General features: G+C 40.1%; 1 long non-coding RNA gene across 1 annotated transcript; it reads left to right on the top strand.

The window, feature by feature from the left end:
* Nucleotides 1-534: 534 nt before the first annotated feature.
* On the top strand, nt 535-4,062 carry LOC107111305. Its single transcript, XR_001482552.1, has 3 exons — nt 535-624; nt 2,145-2,260; nt 3,517-4,062. It is a non-coding gene; the product is annotated as an uncharacterized LOC107111305 (long non-coding RNA).
* The last annotated feature ends 2,145 nt before the right edge of the window (nt 4,063-6,207 follow it).

Here is a 6,207-nt window from a genome sequence, read left to right as displayed (position 1 = left end):
GAGTTAATATGTTGCTAGAGTTAGCCAGAAGAACAAAAGACCTTTACTTAAAATATCCTGAAAGCTAAGACTGCCTTACATGCACATACTGGAGCCAGGAACTTGTAACATTTTTAGAAAACCTGATTCCTATAGCCTTCGTAGGCCAGCAGGAGTCTTAGATAAAACAGTGTATTTTTCTTAATTTTTAAATATATATTTTTATTTTGATATTTTCATTATGATATTGTCTAACTGGAATATCTATTTGTGTTATGACTTAGTGGATGTAGAAGGTTGTACTTCTTAAACTACACTGTAAGCGTGTTGAGTGTCAATGAAAAACAAGTACATCACCAATGAGTAGATGCTTCTTTGGATAATCTTGGGAAGTTGATATAACTTAAACTCAGCTTTTCCTCTGTAGAATAGGAAACTTAAAGAACCAACCCTATGGGGCTGTAATGAGAACAAATGTAATAATGTAAACTACTTTGTATATTGAGTATAGTTCATTAAAAATTAACAAGGCTGTGCTTCTTTTCAGGAACATCCATTACTTGGACAACCGTTCTTTGTACTTCATCCCTGTCGGACAAATGAATTTATGGCTTCAATATTATCCAGTTCACATAAAGGAAATAGGTGAGGAGCTGCTAGATGTGAGTTTGGCTATGTAGGTTATTATATTCCCCTTCAATAACTCACAACAAATGCAAGTAAATTTTGTATATAAATTTGTGGTGGTGCATGATTCTCAAGAACCTTGTAAGTTTTTAATAGCCAGACAAAATCAGGTTAAATTACAATTTCTTAAACTTGTTGCTTTTTATCTTCCTGTAACAAATTTGGCAATGTAGGAAATTGTCTAGTGCTTAGATTTTTTTGTCCCAGAGATTCTGTAGCTCTGTAGTTAGGTGTTAAATTGTGGGTCATAATTCCCATCTGATATTAATTGTTCTAACAGCCTTCTTTAAATCCTTGGAGAATTTTTCCTCTGTCAGAGCTGTTCATAGTCCAGGTCAAACAAGCCATGATTTTGTTTGAGGCAAGATTTTAATAACTATAAGTAGAAGTTATCCAATTTAGAGGATGTGGCCTTCCCAAATACCATAATCCTCTCAATATCCATCTAAGAAAACCAAATCAAAACTGTTCATGGAAACCTTACCAGATGGTGTTTCTGTCATCTAATCTGCATCTAAATTGGAGTCAAAGTTGAACCAGATCAGTCAGCTTTTATGTTAAGAGAATCTACTGAAGTGTCAGAACCTATGGTCAAATCATGGCCAGCCAAATGCTGCCTAAAATGTCATATATTCTGTACAATTTGAAATAGCGCTGGAAACTATTCAGCTAACACAATAGTTGCAGAAAAGAAGGTCTTTGCTGCTGTCACCAACAGTGCATAGGCTTTCAAATGTTCTCTGTGCTGTGCTGTGTCTGACTGAGCATAAACGTTCTTCCAGAAATGCTTAAGACATCTTCTCTTGTTAGCACCCTCACTTCATCCATATACCTTGGGCTCTGTTAGAAGGGCAGGGGCAGAGGACTCCAGGGAGCATTCCTTGCCCAAAGCTCCAGAAGCCACATAGTCCAGTCTCCTACTAAGGCCTCTTCCTTGTTCCTGACCTAGTTCTCAAACTCTCCCAGGGAGTTCTGAAACCAGTTGCATCTGTCAGCCTCTGAGGTGGATCATTCTCATAGGGCTTCCACATTTTTGAAGCAAGGACTTCAGGACCACCATTTTTAGAGACATTTTAGGATATAAATCTGAGATTTTCATTCAGTGTATTTTACACCCCAAATTAGCGTTTCGGGTTACTGGAGAGTGTTTCACATTTGCCAGCTGAAATTTCTGAGCAGCTCCTCAGCAATATGGCTTGGATGAGAAGGCACCAGACCCTTGAACTTTTGGCTGACTGTTTACGTATTCTCAATTAAAAGTGGCACAACAGAATCTCAAGTGAGCTATGTTAATTAGAAGCTCAGAACTGCCACTGAGCATTTTTTTCTCCTTAGTCTGTTTAATAAATGACTGTAATGTCACATTGGATTTTAAGATTGATATCTGTTCAAAATGGTGTCCAAACTTTTTAGAGACAGCTATGGTATATTACATTTTTCCAATGTAGCTTCCATGTATTTCCTTTTTTGCTTTGTAGGAGCACAAATTACATTATTTCATGGCTGAGTGTTGTAGGTCCAGTGGTGGGCCTCTGTCTACCTCTGAGTTATGCAACTGTCAAATCTGACTAGACTACAAGTGCTGATTAAAAAGGTAAATTTTATCCTACAAGAAATTGGTCATTAGAAAACATTTTTGTTCTTTTCTTGAGAATGTTAAAATGTCTCCTAAAAGTGCTTTCAGGCATGCTGAACAATAAACTTTAAATCCACTTTTAATTTACTTTGCAATAGGATTTTACTGTGTGAAACAGAAAATACACTTGTAAATGATCACTAAAATGCATTGGAAGTGGATTGAATGTACATTATTCAGTGTGTGTGAAACTTCCCAAAGTCTCCTTCTCATCTTGTGAGATATAAAAACTATTTTTATGTCAGTATTGCCTTTTACATCAACACTTTTTGGTGCTTCTTTAATTTTGCCCTTACTCATCCTTAATCTTCCATCTCAAAAATAGGCCAATGGATTTCTCTTACTTTATTTTTGTTGTATTGTTTGTACTGAACATTTAGTATGTATTCCTTAACTGTAAAACTTTCATAAATTTATTTTCAGAAATAGTTTGAAAACAAATCCATTTCAGCTGCTTCTGCACCCTTTTTCTTAATGGAGTGACATATCTTTTTGCTCCATTATCACCATCTTAAACTGATGCTTTTGGGCCTTTCTTTTAGAGCTGGTGCAGACTCTCTTATCCACAGGTCAGAGATAAGAGGTAGATCATGGGTGGTGTACATATGCCCTCCTAGCTCCTGCCCTCTCCAGTGTGACTTTCTCTCTCCCACCTTGACTTCAGTTAAGTATTAGATGAGCAGTGTCTTCAACTATGGTCAAAGCTAATTGGCACAGTGCAAGCTTTTGCTCCCTTCAGACTGGGCCCAGGCACAGCTGTGGCATCTGGGGAGCTGCTCTGAGGAGTCTGGTAGCAGCTCAGGGCCTGGCCTCAGTGTTGTCCTCGTCTGGGGAACGGCTCTTGGCCTAGCTGTGTTGGCATTCAGGGAACCGCTCCAGCCCTGGCTGTGGCACCAGTGTCTGGGAGAGCCACTCTGGGCCTGGCATTGTTGGGAGCTGCTCCAGGCTTGGAGAGGCTCCCAGACATGTTGCTGCCATAGCTGGGCCTGGAGGCAGCTGTAAAGGCATGGAGCTGTGCTGGGGGGAGGATGGGATTCCCTCCCATGAGTCTTGTAGCCCCCACTTGTAACCTCTCTAATAGCTGAGAAAAGTCACAGAATCAGGAGTGACATCATATAATTACACATTTAATATCAGTACTCTAGTGTTTATCTTGTTTGGATTTTTCCACAACTTCTAATTACTTTTTACTGTTTTTATTGCATGTTCCACAGCAGATACACGAAGAATGGTGAGTGGGAGAGCTAAACTCAAATGCAAAGATAGCAACAACATCATGGTGAACAAGCTGTCCACTTCATCACAAGATACCTCAGCATGTTGGACTGCATTGACATGATTGTGTCTTATGACAAGAAATAATTGGTTCTCATTACAAGGACAGTCCTACTAGAAAGCAAATGCTCATTCATGTAATGGCTGTTCTTTTTGTGGGCTAACAATGTGTGGGCAAAGGATCTGGACTGATAGAATCTCCATTTGGACATCTGCTTTGTGAAAAAATTCAGCCACTATATTTTTAACAATTCATAAACAATTTCCAAAGCAATTGGTCTAAGCTCTCACATGATGAAAATCTCCTCTCCTTCTCTTTTGCCAGTATAGTTTACACAATTGGCTGAAAAGGAATAGCTGTATGCAGAATTGTCTCCTTCCTCCCATTTTGGTTCATCATACTTATTCACAACAGTGCTAAGTTATAGATATACAAGTTACCTCACACATTTCATAAGATGTTTTTGTGGCGCAAACAACATGAAATCCCTGTGTACGTATCTGTTGGAGGATGCTGGAGGCAACTTTAGTGGCTATTACTGTCCGTACCCTGACTTCCTCTGGAGCTGGGTGGGACAATGGAGCTATTTAAAGGCCCATGTATAGATAGCATGATGAACACAAATTGAAAAGCTGTAATTGGCCTCGGTCTTTACTACATGTACATCTTTTATGCCCAGAGTAAAAAATGTATAGCGATGCATATGGTTAGGATCATACTAGACATGGAGGCAGCCATGTTTGTTGTTTATACTTTTACCCTGTTCACATGTAAAATGGTGGCTTGGTGGATGGCATCTACTTTCAACATCAGAAGTGGCATGTGCATGAGGGAAACTGAACCGTCCTCGTCACCTCTCACAGCATCTTTTACCGTCCCTGACTTTCTTCTCACAGAATGAAGTGCAACTTCATAGAGAGGATTTAAATCACAGGAGAGGGTTAAATAGCCTTTTCCCCAGTGACCCTTCCCAAGTTATCTGAGTTTTCCAGCACTGTATTCTTCAGATGCAAAATTAAATTCCACAAAGCTCAACAACTTTTAGTTCAATAAATAAAAGGCATACAAGGCAGCAGTCATCTTCATAATCTCAGAAGGTAGTTTTATTTCCTCTTAAGGTAGTTGTTGTTGGATTAAATTATCATATGGGTGTACCACATGTAATTTATGAGTAGACCCCATATCTTACCTTTACCTAGGCAAATTCTCATTAAGTGGATTTTTTCCAGCTAATCCATGCATCAGCTGTGCTTGCTTACTGCCCTTTCTCATAGGATAACGCAGATTTCCTCACCCTGGATGTGAACTTTGTTGATCTTTGCTCCTATCTTTTGGAAGAGTTTGAGATTAAGAGAGCATGTTCTTTACTGCTTAGTAGTCTTGAACTCATGAGCCAGGACCCTCAGGTGGGCCACAGAGCCCCACCTGCTGGGCCACAAGCCCCTATAAAGCTACTGAGGGTGTTGGGGGGTTTTTTGCTGCTTTTTTGAAAGATCTGTTGTTAGATGAGATCATATGTTCTGCCTTTCTTTGCACACTCATTGACTTGAAATTACTACTGATGAAGATAAAAGCAGAAAGTGCCACAGCAGGATTACAGATGAACCAATGTGGTGCAGTGCTTAAGAGCGGCAGACTCTAATCTGGAGAACCATGGTTGTTTCTCCCACTCCTCCAGATGGTCCAGTCACAGTTCTCTCAGAACTCTCTCTGTCCCACCTACCTCACAAGGTGAATGTTGTGGAGAGAGGAAGGGAAAGTGATTGTAAGCCGCTTTGAATCTCCTTAGGGTAAAGAAAAGTGGGATACTAAAACCTTCTGATCAAGAAGACAAAAGTAATGACTACTGAGTAATTACACAACCTTAAGGTTAACAATGAAGAAATTGAAACTGTTAAAGATTTTCTATGCCTTGGCTCCATCATCAGTCAAAAGGGTTGGTTGATAGAGATGGGCAGGAACCTCATCACAAACCTGATTTTGTGATGAACACCTTGTAGTTTGTGAACCGAGGGTTGTGTGATTGAGCCTGCAATGAACCTCCAATGAAGTCCAAGCGGTAAGTTCACCCACTACCATGGCTCTGCAAGTGCACCTCTTGAGTTCACCTGGAAGTGAGTGAACTTACCACTTAGACTTCACATGTGCGGGGCTTGCAAAAGCCATTTAAAGGGAATTATTCCTTTAGATGGCTTTTGCAAGATCTTCCCCCCTTCCATTCTGTTGGCCTCATGGAGCTGCCGCCATCAGAAAGGAGGGAGGGAAGATCTTCTATTTGAACTCGCCACTTGGACTTCACATATGTGCGGTGCAGCTTGCAAAAACCATTTAAACCAGTTCAGTAAATGGGGAGGCTCATGAAAGTTTGTGGTTCGTGTGACCCCATGAACCAGGATCAACCTCCATTTTTCCAGTTCATGCCCATCTCTAGACAGCAACCAAGAAATCAGAAGAATATTGAGACTGGGAAGGGCAGCCATGAAGAAGCTAGAGAAGTGTAATGATGCATCGTCGATGACCAAGATCAAGATAATTCATACTATAGTATTCTCCATTACTATGTGTGGGTATGAAAGTTGGACAATGAAGAAAGGTAACAGAAATTGTTACCTTTCTGTAACTGTTAATG

Source organism: Gekko japonicus, unplaced genomic scaffold, assembly GCF_001447785.1.
Source record: "Gekko japonicus isolate JY-2015 unplaced genomic scaffold, Gekko_japonicus_V1.1 scaffold3064, whole genome shotgun sequence".
Taxonomy (NCBI): domain Eukaryota; kingdom Metazoa; phylum Chordata; class Lepidosauria; order Squamata; family Gekkonidae; genus Gekko; species Gekko japonicus.
This window is presented reverse-complemented; position numbering and strand designations above follow the sequence as displayed.